This window comes from Rhinolophus sinicus, linkage group LG02 (genome assembly GCF_036562045.2).
Source record: "Rhinolophus sinicus isolate RSC01 linkage group LG02, ASM3656204v1, whole genome shotgun sequence".
In the NCBI taxonomy this organism is placed as follows: Eukaryota; Metazoa; Chordata; class Mammalia; order Chiroptera; family Rhinolophidae; genus Rhinolophus; species Rhinolophus sinicus.
In genome coordinates this window covers 144,545,721-144,559,064 of record NC_133752.1, presented here as the reverse complement: position 1 = coordinate 144,559,064, position 13,344 = coordinate 144,545,721, and the positions used below count along the sequence as shown (strand labels likewise).

At 39.7% G+C, this 13,344-nt stretch overlaps 1 protein-coding gene across 24 annotated transcripts in view; it reads right to left on the bottom strand.

Moving 5' to 3' along the window:
* R3HDM2 (R3H domain containing 2) overlaps positions 1 to 10,498 on the bottom strand; it is a 134,979-nt gene extending 124,481 nt beyond the window's left edge. For 11 of the 24 annotated variants that reach the window (XM_074325522.1, XM_074325532.1, XM_074325531.1 and 8 more), the window contains exon 1: positions 10,164 to 10,358. The gene's annotated coding sequence lies outside the window, so the exon portion shown is untranslated. Of the gene's footprint in view, positions 1 to 10,163 lie in introns of all 24 variants that reach the window. The other 13 variants (XM_074325513.1, XM_074325525.1, XM_074325524.1 and 10 more) reach the window with 6 other exon arrangements.
* Positions 10,499 to 13,344: the final 2,846 nt, after the last annotated feature.

The window sequence follows — 13,344 nt, the reverse complement described above, 5'->3', positions numbered from 1 at the left end:
ACTGCTTTTGCTGCATCCAATACATTTTGTATTTTATGTATTATGTTTCCATTTTTATTTGTCTCTGGAATTTAGTTTTCTTCTGATTTGTTCTTTGACCCACTGATTGTTCAGTAGTATGTTATTTAATCTCCACATATTTGCAAATTTGCCAGTTTCCTAACTCCTGTCAGCCCTTCAAGATTCAGCTGGAGCATCACTCCCTAACAGAGCCTTTCCAGATCTCCCCTGTGCTTCTAAAGCACTTCGTGCATTCCTTTAGCTCAGTATTTATCAGGCTGTAGTATCAGATTGATCTGTCTAAGCTCTTTGAGGGTAAGAATTACATCTCATTCTTTTACACCCCCAGCGTCTATATTGTAGCTATTCATAGACTGGTTGAATTAATTAATCCCTTGAGATTCAATTCAGACTTCACCTCCTTTGAAAAGTTGACTCTGATTCTATCATTTAGAGTTAACCTTCCCTCCTTCTTGCTCTCACATTACTTTTTATCACCACCTTGTAACACTTAAGACCTTGTAATTTAGTCTTTTGTAATCTGTAAGAAAACACAAGCTCCTTGAGGACAGGGATAATGTCCCATTTATCTTGGTATCTTTAGCATTTAACAATGTCTAACAAATAATGGACATCTATTAAACGTTCAAGAAAAGGAAATGAGTTGTTCTTTTTATAAATTTTCTTGATGTTAGGTACTGTTTTGGAAACAGTTCTACAAACCTGACTTAAAGATCTCTCTATTATAAAAATATAGAAGGACCAGAAACTAAAAGAAGACCTTCTAACAGAGAACTGTCCTGGGAAGAAAACATATAGGTAATGTTTTTTCTAACACAAACTAAAAATAAACTGACAGTTTCTCTGATTTCTAAGCTAATACAATAGGATAGGCTCACAATGCACCAAAGCAATCAGATAACAGGATTGCATCTGTGTTAGGTGAGAAAAGCTAGCTTGGTAAAATGAAACAGTGGCAAGTGAATGCCTGTAGTTCTTAATTGAAAATCTGTAATCTTTTCAGGGGGCCTCATGTGACAGATTGTATGTATACATAGGTAAGGCTCAATCTGTATCCTCTACTGTGGGCACTGAGCAAAACACAAGTGAACAATAAATAAGAGCATAGAATAGAGAAACAGAAGAGACTCTCAAGGCCTAGAAAACATTACAGATCTGACTGGATCCTATGGCTGAATCTAGCCAGTCTACTAAATTGAAAAGACAATTGCCATTTCCCAACCTATAAGAAACCAAGAGACAGAAAAACTTATGAAAGCAATGTAAATTCCAAAGAATAAAAAGAAGAAAAATAAAAGACAGCACAAAGAAAAAAAGCACCACTTACTCTCTGTCAATATTAATTTCAATGCTGTTATTTATTTAAGAGCACTGGAGGACATTATTTAAAGACTAGTACTGTTTCCCCAAAAATAAGACCTAGCCGGACCATCAATTCTAATGCGTCTTTTGGAGCAAAAATTAATATAAGACCCGGTCTTATATTATATAAAACTGGGTCTTATTTTACTATATTTTACTTATGTTAATTATTGCTCCAAAAGACGCATTAGAGCTGATGGTCCGGCTACGTCTTATTTTGGGGGAAACACAGTCATTTGATCATGTTTAATATAGACTGTCTTCTGTGAGGCTATACTTGCTGTGGCCACCAAACAGGTGTAAATATTAATACATCCCAGCTACATGGAAAGTATGCTCAGTTAGTACCTGCAGATAACTTTGTCCCTCTTCTGTGTTATCTGCTAACCCTAGGTGGAGTAGAATATTGAAGCTAGCCTAAGAATCCATTAAGTTCAATCTCAAGTCTTTACATTTTTAAATTAATAGATGTATCAAAAAGTATTACTGTACTTAACCTTAAGAGATATATCCAAAAGGCAGTTTTCTTCTATGCTAAAAGGAAACAGACAATCAACTCCGTTTTACATATAAAGACACTGATTCGGCAGAGTTAATGATGGTTAAGCAAAGCCTCAGAGAACTTCAAACAGGCTTAAAAATCCAAAGTTTTAAGCACTGGCTCTGATTTTACTCCCTCACAAAGCCTACACAGAAACCAAATAGGTTTGTATCCTTTCAATAGTCCTCCTATCTTACTGGTCAAATAACTTAATTTTTCAGCCATCATAGTCATTTGGTTCAAAAACAAGAAAAAGAAATATTTCTGCACTATCATATAAGGAAAATACTCCAAGTGCAAACCCTCTTGGTCTTCCCCTTTCTTCATAGTCAAAAATACTGCCAGGATGGAGAATAAAACACAGGAAAATAAATTTTAAACCAAATAACCCCGAAACGTATATAAGGGGAATCGGAAAGAGGAATAATATAAGGCTGAAAATAACCTCGATAACAGCAAAGGTAAAACTTTGATGGTACAGGCAGCAAGGGCAAACAGTTCAGTTATTGGCCTTAGTATAGCTCTGGCCCAAATCAAGACTTGAACAATGATCTTTCTTGGATATGGTGTTAGCTAGGAGGGCAAAAACAACTGGCAAAATCACAATCTAGAACATACCGGGGTACCAAAAAATGCATACGAGTGGACACCTTGGTCAACGTTGCTCAAGCAGTAGTTTGCAGTAATCAGAAGTGTCTGGATGCTGATGGTAACCACTTTGAGCACCTCTTGTAATTGCAGAAGTCAAATGTGACTTGTATTCATCTTTCGTTATCAGTATATATTATTACAATTTTAATAGTTTTCCTTTCTTAAAATGTGTATACATTTTTTTGGCACCCTCTGTACACCTCTAGAACATAGCCTCATGTCATCTAGTTTCTTTCTTTCCTATTCTTTCCTTACAGCTAGTAGAGGAGTAAGATGAAAATCACATGCTCTAGAGAGCTCTTCTGGCACAGGAAGAGATCACCATCCTAGCGAATTTCACTTCAGAGAGAACAGAAACTCAGAATGAAATGTACAGAGGGAAATATAGTAAGGTACAGACAGAGAGGAAGCCACCTTTGTGGAAACTGGTTCAAAAGAGGCAAAGTAAGCGGTTTGGGAGACCCTGAAAGGGTTCCAGAACATGGTCCTCAAACCAGTGAGCATTCTTGCTTTTGTTGTTTTGGGGTGGACAGGCATCCAGGGGAGACAATGGTGTATCTGAAGGCAAGTTGAAATAGGGAGAGTAATAGAAAAGTAATGAATCTGTAGCTGAAGCCTAACCCTGAAAGCAAAGGGAAAACAGCAAAATATAAGGCAGGTGAGGTAAAGCAACAAGATAGCTTAAAATAAATAAATAAATAAAGCCTAGCCTTTGTACTAGGAGCAAGAAGACGACGACATTAAAAGGTTTTAAGCAGGAGAAAATAACAGATTTAGTTTTCTTTGGCTAAAGGGTACAGAACTGGAAGCAAGACTAGGGCAGGAAGGCTAGTTAAAAGCCATTACAGTTCTCCAGAGAGATGATAGTTTCCAGAACTAAAGAAGTAGCAATGCTGATGGAGAAAAATAGAAAGATGCAAGAGAGATTTAGCAGATAAGAGTCTACATAACTTTATGATTATTGATATTAAAAAGTAAGAAGGACTCAAGTATGACATCCAAGTTTCTGGCTTATGCAACTAGGTGGCATCATTAACAGAAAAAAAGAACTCAGAAAGACACATTTCCATGGGAAAATTATTTTTGCTTTGGTTATGTTGAATTTGAGGTGCTGTATGACAGTCAAATGGAAACGTTTAAGAGACCACTGAATAAACAAGCCTAGAGCTAAGGCAAGAGATGAGAACTGGAGACAGAGACTGACAAATTGTCAGCTTATACATAGTAATAGATGCTAAGTGAAGCCATCAGGGTGGCTGAGACTAACAGACTGTGCAGAGCAATGTTTTTCAAATCATCCAAGACAACTCACCAGAGCTATCAGAAACATCTTGAATGTTTGTTAAAATACAAATTCCTGGGCTCCACCCCAAAGCTACTAAATCAAAATCTCTGGGAATAAGACCCAAAATCCCACATTTCATTCATTCACTCACTCAATAAATGTGTGCTGAGTGACTATTTTAGGCACTAAGAATATAGCAGTTATAAAATAAATAAGGTCCCTGTTCTCATTGGGTTTAAGTTCTAGGCGTGAGCCAGACTACAGATAAGAAACCAACAAGATAACTTACGATAGTGGTAGGTGCTACGGAGATAATGAAACAGAGGACTGTGACGAAGCACAAAGGGGAGGGTAACTATTTTGGATACGATGGTCAGGGAAGGTCTATGGAGGAATCGTCTGAGCTGTGACTTGAATAATAAGGTTAAGTCAGGTGAAGATCTGGGAGAACAGCATTTCAGGCAGAACGGACTATAAGCGCATGAAAACAGCCGCTATGGTTAGGGCATAGTTTTTGTAAGCGGGCATTTTCCTGCCAAATCGCGTCGTAACGCGGGGCTTTTTTGACATTTTCTCGCCAAAATTAGACTTTCCGTAAAATATTCATATCTTTCGATCTATTTGATATTTTTCTATGAAACTTTCAGTGTTTCAGTTTAAAAAGAGGTCTCTATTTATTTACTTTGCAAAATTTTTGCCGGTTCCAACTAGAGGCGATATGACGAGTTTACTCGTTTCCCGCAAAAAATGTGTTAAGATTAGGGAAGTGTGGTACAAGGTAGGTCAGAGAGTCTGGCAGGGGCCAGATCATAAAGGCTTTCATAAGGCACATTCTTCAATTCTCCAAGAGATGCTTATGCTGTTAAGGTTTAAGAATCAGCGGTACACAGGGAAAATACAACAGAAACCTTAACGAAAACACACACAATTAAGGGATGAGCAGGAGAAAAGAGCCAGGAATACAAGTGGAAAAGAAGTCATGTCACTGAAACATTTCAAGAAAAAGGATCAACAGTGACAAACGCTGCAGAGAAACCAAGCAAGGATGAAAAGGGGTTCATTAGACCTAACAACAATGTCCATCATGTTCTTTCAATTGATTTTGATGGCTGTTGGCCGCTGCCTCCACCAATAGCATTAGAAACACTAAGTGACCACTTAGTCACTTAGGTACACATTCACCTGCTACCCATCAATACCACACTGTTTCCTGGAAGTTAGCAGGTGGTTACCATCCTAAGTTTTCTTCTCTTTTGTCACAGAATCACAAAGCTAGGTTAAGGAGAAAGAACAATATATGAGTATAGAGAGAAAATGTATTTTAAATATATCCATTATTAAGTCTGGATTGTCACTGCCTTGATTACTTTCCTCCTAATTGTTATGAAGCTTATAGGAAGAAACTTTCACAAGTCTGAACCACCCTTCTCCAAGGGATGAAGAACTATCTGATGCCCATAATGCTACTCACATGCCAAAACCATGCATAAATTCTTGCAACTGACATATGCAACAAAAACACTGCCCCCACAAAAAATATGAACTGCATATTTGGAAAATCTAGTATTTTAATATAAATATTGGCATCACTTTAAGGTCCAATGAGCTTTTAGGAAAGAGAAAAGTACTTAGCAATTATGAAATATGGTTTTGATCATTATTTATAATAAACACTGCACCACAAATGTTACCACCATGAAATATACCAAAAGCATCCACATAAGGAAGATAATGGGCCAAGTGGCAGAGGAAACTAGTTAATGAAGTTAAAACTGTCTATTCTCTACATTAGACAATAATTGCACAGAAAACTAATAGTGGGAGCAAAAATACCTCCAAGAGATCAAGATGGAACTTGACTAGCCTGTAGACCAGTTTTTCTCTTTCTTTTCTCACTATAGGCTAATAATCAAAAAAAGGCAACGAGAAATAAACTCAGTTCTCTTAAGCCCTGCTGATTATCTTTACACTTCTAGCTCTGTAGGATAAGGACTTAAGTTGAGATCTTTTGGGACCTCAGAAAAATTATATGGGTTCAAAATTAATTTTCACTTGCTTGCAAAAGATTTTGAAGTCTTCGATGCGTAAAAAAAACCAAAAAACAAAAAAACAACAACTGTAAAACATACTATTAATGCCTATAGGGAAATGAAATAATCGGAACATTGGTCTTAGCTAGGGAAGAGACCTAACGAGAGCATTTAACAACTAGCTTCATTTTATTCCCCTAAGAAAATACCCAAAAAGGCCTGAAAATTACTTACCAGGAAAACTCGAAGTCTTTGACAATTTAGAAAAGTCACATTGTGACAGTAAGTAAGCAATTAAAGGAAATGAAAAGATTTTTGATGCTTTTGTGATTAACAAACTAAAGAGAAACAGAATAAAATGAATCCTTTAAAAATACAAAAAGCGTTTTGACGATTGGGAGACATGACTTCCTGAAGCTTTTGCACCTTTACTCCTTACCCTCTCTCTTTTCTAGACTGAAGATTTCCAATTTGATCAGTTCTTTCTTTTTAAAGCACTCTGCGAAACATTGTCAAAGCTAGAAAGTTGAAACAGCTTTCTCAGTATGGGCTCAAACACCTGGACTGAACAACTCATCCTGCAGAAAAGCAAAAAGAACACCTGGATTTAAGAGGCATCCCAGAATCTTTCCTTCCCTACATCCGAAGTAAAACTGATAAAATCACTGCAGATTATCATAATTAAGGGCTTTCAACATCAATTTTTTAAAAGTACTGGAGAAAACAGATATATGCTAAGGAAATCTAAGGAAACTCAGAGAGGAGTCAAAACAAATTAAGGTTATGAAAACTTTCTATATCTGTTTTCAGAAATAAACTCAAACTTAAGAAAGAATGGACAGAATGATTTCATTGGTGAGATGGAACAGGTGCTATAACTGCTAAATTGGCAACCATGGTAAGAACAAAAGTTAACCACTAAAAGACTATTAAGCAGAATGTTTTCTACACAGGGTGAGAAGGATACAGCCGGAGGAAAATACTGAGGCCACTGTGTATGAAGAAGGTCTCTAAAATTAGACCCACCAACTGTATTCATGTACACATATTCAAGTCATGAGTCCAGTTATTTGTCCTATTGTAAGTTGGCAGCACATTCCACAGAGGTACACTCAGAGTCCCTCATCCAATCTTACCAGGCATAGGAAAATCTTAAACACACACACACTCTCCTCTGCACTTCCTGGGACCATGTAACCAAAATGCAACATTTTATCCCTTCCCCAAAATCTGCTTTTTCCTGAAAGTTTTCCTTGAGTTCATGAAAAGATCTGGCACAGGAATAAGCAATGCTTCGTTCAAAAACCGTTACCTACACTTAAACCATTGTCAGTACTCAGTATTTATCTGTAAGAGGTGAGAATATAGCATAGAGATGCGTATTTCTCAAGCTTGAGAAAGACTTTCTAGAAACTTTGTGAAAGGTTTTAAAAGGAGACAATAGAAGTTTGGTAGAAGCTTTTATCAATCTGGCTAAATAACACCAGAAAATGAGAACTATTAATTCACAAAATGAGAATTACTAATATACTTCTGATGCTCTTACTTCTTTACACTAGTAATATTCAGACCAAATCCTGTCCAATAGATATAAGATCCCCAATTCTTCTACTCCCTTCCCTCAAACCATTCTCTCATTGGCCTGGCAACTTTCAAAGTCCGAGCAAAGGTTTAAGCAAAACCTTTGGCTTTGTCACCAGCATTCCCACAAAGTGTTAAAAGCACTACCTCACCCTAAGCTGGAGGACAGTGGCCAGGACTGCCTCAAACCCAAAGAGAAATCTCATCCAGGCCACTCTGGCCAGAAGGTCAATGAAGGTAACTGCACCAATGAAGAAATAAGAAATGAAAAAATAAATGAGGTATGATCCACAGAACTCAGGGGGCCTGCTCCTTTTGATTCTCAGACTTAATAGAGAATTTAGTTACTAAAAATGCCCCCCAAAATGGATTTGTGAAAAAAAGTATCAAATGTTCCCCAGAACCAAACACTCCACCATTGTTAGAGAAAGCTATTATTATGGTTTTTGAGCTCAACTGTCTCCATATGAATGGGGGGGGGGGGGGAATCTAACCTATACAGCCTGGACTATAAATACTAACATCCTCAGTCTACTGAAAAATTCAAAGTGGAACCGGCTTGCTCAGCTCTCTGGGGCCAAAGGAGTAAAGATGGTGGTATTTGTCTCATCAGGGATGTGAACAAACCTCAAGGGAAGAGCCTGAAACAGTAGGTAGAAATCCAGCCACATGAGGTGTGAGATAATCTTCCTCTAAGACCACCAACACCAAAGAGCCCCTACACTCCACCCTCTGCGTTCAAAGTGCTTTCATTCAATGACCTGAAAGCTCAAAATTTCTGTCGGAAATGTGACAAGAACTGACAGAAAAAAAAAATCTCAATTTCTTCCAACGAGGACCTTACAAAATCCTAGTGAAAATGTATTCCACACGTTCAAGGACAACCAATTATGATCAGAAATTCACAAGAGAGTTTTTTAAAAAGTCTCCTCTTCACCTATTCAGTCAATAAATTTCTTGAGTACCAAATGCAGGCCAAGTGCTATGCTCAGTGCTGAGCATATAGCGATTAACAAAACAGGACTATCTGCCCTCAAGAAACTTATTTTCTAATGAGGGAGACTAAATATATAGTATGTTATAGGTTGATAAGGGGGAAGGAGAAAAACAAAGCAGAGAAGTGGGATAGGGAGTTAAGTAAATGTATGTGGGGAGGGGCTTTGCAATTTAGATAGCCAAGGAAATGTCACTGTTAGAGTAACGTTGACGAAAGACCTGAGGTAGGGAGGGTACAAGGCTGTGCAGCTTTAAGAGGAAAAAGTGATCCAGGAAGATCCAGGAAATCAGTGCACAGACCCTGAGGCAGACGTGTGCCTGGTGTGCTCAAGGAACAGCCAGAAGACCAGAGCTTATACTGGGGGCAAAAGCGTGCTACACATCTAGAGCTTTAAAGGCAATTGTAAAATCTATGATTGTTATTCTGAGACAGGAAACCATCTCCTCTTCTGACTCCCTTTCCATTAAAAATATATCAGGCACCCTATTTTTAGACATTCACATTTTTAAAAGTTTGTTTTAAATAGTGGAGATCTACAATATAGCTCATATATTGGACATAAAGACATCTAGAACTCAACTCTGAAATTTAACTTTTACTGTCAGTTCATCAGACTTTCAAGAAAGGTTCTAGTTCTCTCAATCCTATAGAGAACTGCAACAGGGGAAGAAAAATACAACTAAAAAATGAACTGAATTAACCTAATCTACCACTTTCTGCCACTAAACCATCTTTGTCTTGATGCTGCAGGTCCCACAAAGGGAAAATAAAGGAAATACTGAAGAAAACAAACAACAAAAAATTAGTGAAAACCAAGAGCCACAAATCTAATTCAAGTGCCAATATGACTAGCCCAAAATACAATAAAATGCTAGAAATTTGTGACATTAAGTGGAACCTGTCACCTCCCTCTTCCCCAGTCTCCATGTTGCCCACCAACATCAGCCAGGACTCCAGCTTCTCAATTTCAGTTAAGTTTACTTGAAAAAAATATATACCAGAACGTTCACCCAACTGGGATCTAAATTTAAATTTTTCCCACACCTTCCTTTGGTTTCATGATCCCCTGTGGCTGTTCGTGTTATTCGGTGATTTCTCATCGTTATACAAGAACAATTCACTTTAAGTAAATAAATACTCTGCAGTAGTACTAGGCTAACGGTCACAAATGTTGAAAATGTTTGGCTCTACAGGAAAGCGAAATGGAGAAGAGTTTTCAGAGGCCCAAGTGAGTTATGAGCTTAGAGTAGGCCCAACTTTTAAGCTCCAGAAACATCTCCCTGTATGTTCCAACTCAAATCCCTGTCCCCTAATAAACTCGGCCACCGACATGATTTGAAACACTCCAACACCTTCCCCTCCCATTTTTCCAATGCTCGAAGGAAAACGGAGACCCAAGAAACACATGGAGCTAGTTCGCCCCGAGCACTACCAGGGCGCAACAATTTTTATGTGCCACCGCACAGGCCACAGGTAGCACCAGCCCCCGCCCTCCACCCCGCGCCCACTCGGGGAGTCTCTGGCGTCCGGGCCGTCATTCCCGGGAGGCTCTGGCCCTGACCCACCGCCCCCGGCCCAGGCAGCCCCAGCGCGAGGAACCCAGACCGGGGGCCTCCGCCCGCCCGCCCGTCCGCCACGCCCCCTCCCCACGGGCCGCCCGCGCCGCCCGCCCCCTCCGCCGGGAGGTGGCCTCACCTCACGCGGGCCGTAGCGGGGAGGGCGCCCGCGTCTCCGCCCGCCGCCCGGGCCCACGGCCGCTCGGCTGCGGCTCGCCCCGACGGCCGGCGGCGGCGCGCTTCTGGGGGCGGGTTCTTCTCAGCGGGGGTTTCCCCAGGGCCCGGGGCTGGGAAGCAGGGGGACTGGGGCGGGGGAGGGGAAAGGGGCTTGGGAAGGAGGGGGGAGAGGGGGAGAAAAGGGGGGAACCAAACCCGGAAAGGGAGAAAAGGGGGGAGGGGGAAAATCAGAAGGGGAATAAAGGCCCAGAGTCCGCCCCCCGCTGCGGCCTGCGCGTAACGTCACCACGTCCGGCGTAATCGTCACCGCGTCCTGCGCCCCGCGCGTCGCTGTTTCCTGTGTGCTTCTCTCCACGCCTGCAGACGCCCCCTACCTGCCCGCTCCCCCACCCACCCACCACGCACACGCGCTCTCCCCAATGCTCTTGCACACCTACACGCAAACGCACTCGCTCGCTCACTCGGTCGCGACCTCCGCATTACCTGTGCCTCAAGCCACCAATGCACGTCCACTGCGATCCACAGTCCACCTTAAACTCATCAAGCCTGCTAGATTCATCAATTTTAGATTTCAACAATACTAATAACCGTAATTTAAATTTACAGCGCACTTTCAAAACAGTCTTTCACTTAGGACAGTAACTCCTGTGCCCAAAAGAGCGTTTTTGCAGTAAATATTTGTAGTATAAATGGATAAAAATCATGTGGTAGGTAACGGTCCATTTTTTCCATATGTAAAACTTTAAATAAAGCAGGTTTAAGTCCATCCTATTAAAATCGCTTCTTACCACCACCTCCTCTATGATATAGTTCTTTTTATTAAGAGTCATCTTAAATTTGCAACCTCCCCCATTCTGTCCATTCTTAGAGAATCGATTTAGTTATTGGTTATGTGTATTTCGATCGTTCACTAACTCAAAGAGGCGTTGTAGTCTTACATTAATAGAATTCGACCATTAGATATTTACTATGTGACAAGAACTGCAGTGGCAAAAAAAATCAAATAATTATAGTACAATGGAAGTGCTATAGTGGAGAGGTGTTCAATGTGCTATGGAAACACAAGGAGTAATTAGTTCTTAGAAGTAAAGGAGATTGAGTAAGCTACAGAGAAGCTACAGGTGAAATTTCAGCTAACCTCGAAGAACATAAGTAGGAGTTGTTCAGAGAGGCAAGAATGGAGATAATAGCAGCCATAGAGGTATAAAATTCTTCTTTACTTCAAGGATCAGCAAGTTCCAGGTTTTCAAGTTGGAGGCAGGGGTTGGTAATGGCCAAGAGAAAATAATAGCTAATATTTGTGTTATGTATGTATGGATAATGTAGAATATATAGTATTCTACATCTATTATTTCAGTTCAATCCCAAAACAATAGGCACTGTTGTTATACCCAGTTTATAAACAAGAAAACCAGATTTTGAAATTTATCTTCAGAGCCTGCTCTTCATCACTGCATTATTTAGAAATATAACTGGAAAGGGCAGGTTACAAAAGACCTCTGTGTATCATGATACAGAGTGAAACAGTTGGGTCTTTCTGAGGTAAATGCAGTAACTGAAGAACAGTTAAGGCAAAAACATGAAGCACCCACCCCTAAAAGAAACTCCCTTTTGCTCACCTCTCATTCTGCAACTATTTACCAGAAAGGAGAGCAGCGGATGTCATCCTAGGATTTAAGGGGGTCTTGGAATGGCATACAGAATCAAGTCATGGAACAAATAGCAATATAACTACCTCCCCCCAAATTCAAGATCAGATTATTATCCAAGAGTGAAATTAGGAACATTAAAATGAACATTAAAATGTTGGAGATAAAATCAGTCCCTGTAGGTTTGGGTGAGGAGCGTCAGGGGTTAATGTTAATGAGTACAGGGTTTCTTTATGGGGTGATGTAAATGGTCTTAAATTAGTGGTGATAGTTACACAATTCTGAATGTACTAAAAATTGTACACACTAAAGGGTGAATTTTATGTTATGTGAATTATATCTCAACAAAACCGTTATTTTTAAATAAATAAATTTATACTAGAGACTAAATAATAAATCTACTTCTATCACAGCCCTTAAAAAAAAAAAAAGAGAAAAAAAGATCAGCCTCTGTAGAAGAGAGCTAAAAACTGTGACACACAAAAATCCAGTCAAGGTGACTTAAATATAACTTCTGAGAAGCAGCCTGGATTGTAACATTTATTCATTCAATAAATATATTTTAAGCCTTTATATTATAGACCAGGCACTGTGCGCAATGCTAGGAATATCATGGGAAGCAGCAGAGATGACTTGCTAAGTGACTAGTAATATAGATGGTGATCGGGGGCATGGGTCTAGGAAAGGAAAGTCCAGAAGGGCAGATATTGGCAGAATTTCATCAGCACATCTAGATGTAAGGGTACAATAAACTTCCATTAAGCACTTACTATGTATGTGCCACTGTAACTGCTTTAAAAATTTATTTGAATCTGAAAACTCTTGAGATAATCATTATAAATCTATAATCCCATATTCAAGATCCATTGGTTCACACTTGTTTCAGAATTCAGGAAATTTCAAGTTTTAGAAAGGGAAAATGGTACATACGGTATACATTACATAACACCCCCAGGGGTAGCATCCCATAATCAAATAATATTTCTGGAGTAAAAAATGTATAGTCTCAGTATGATTTTTTAAAAGACCATAAATAATCTAACTCTGTTCAGGTCAGGTTTAGCCACAACATGAGTTACCAAAAAACATACATGGATTATTTTTTTGGATTCTGGAATGGTGGATAATAATTTTTCCCATTTCTCCGATGAAGAAAACTAGAGCAAGAGAGGTCAAGTAACTTGCCAAGAGTCACACAGCTAATAAAAGAAAGAGAATTTTAACCAAGGTCATCTCTGCTTAAAAACCTATGCTCCTTGGGGCCGGCCCAGTGGCTCAGGTGGTTAGAGCTCCATGCTCCTAACTCCGAAGGCTGCTGGTTCAATTCCCACTTGGGCCAGTGGGCTCTCAACCACAAGGTTGCCAGTTCAATTCCTCGAGTCCTGCAAGGGATGGTGGGCTGCACCTGCAACTAGCAACAGCAACTGGACCTGGAGCTGAGCTGAGCTGCGCCCTCCACAACTAAGACTGAAAGGACAACAACTTGACTTGGAA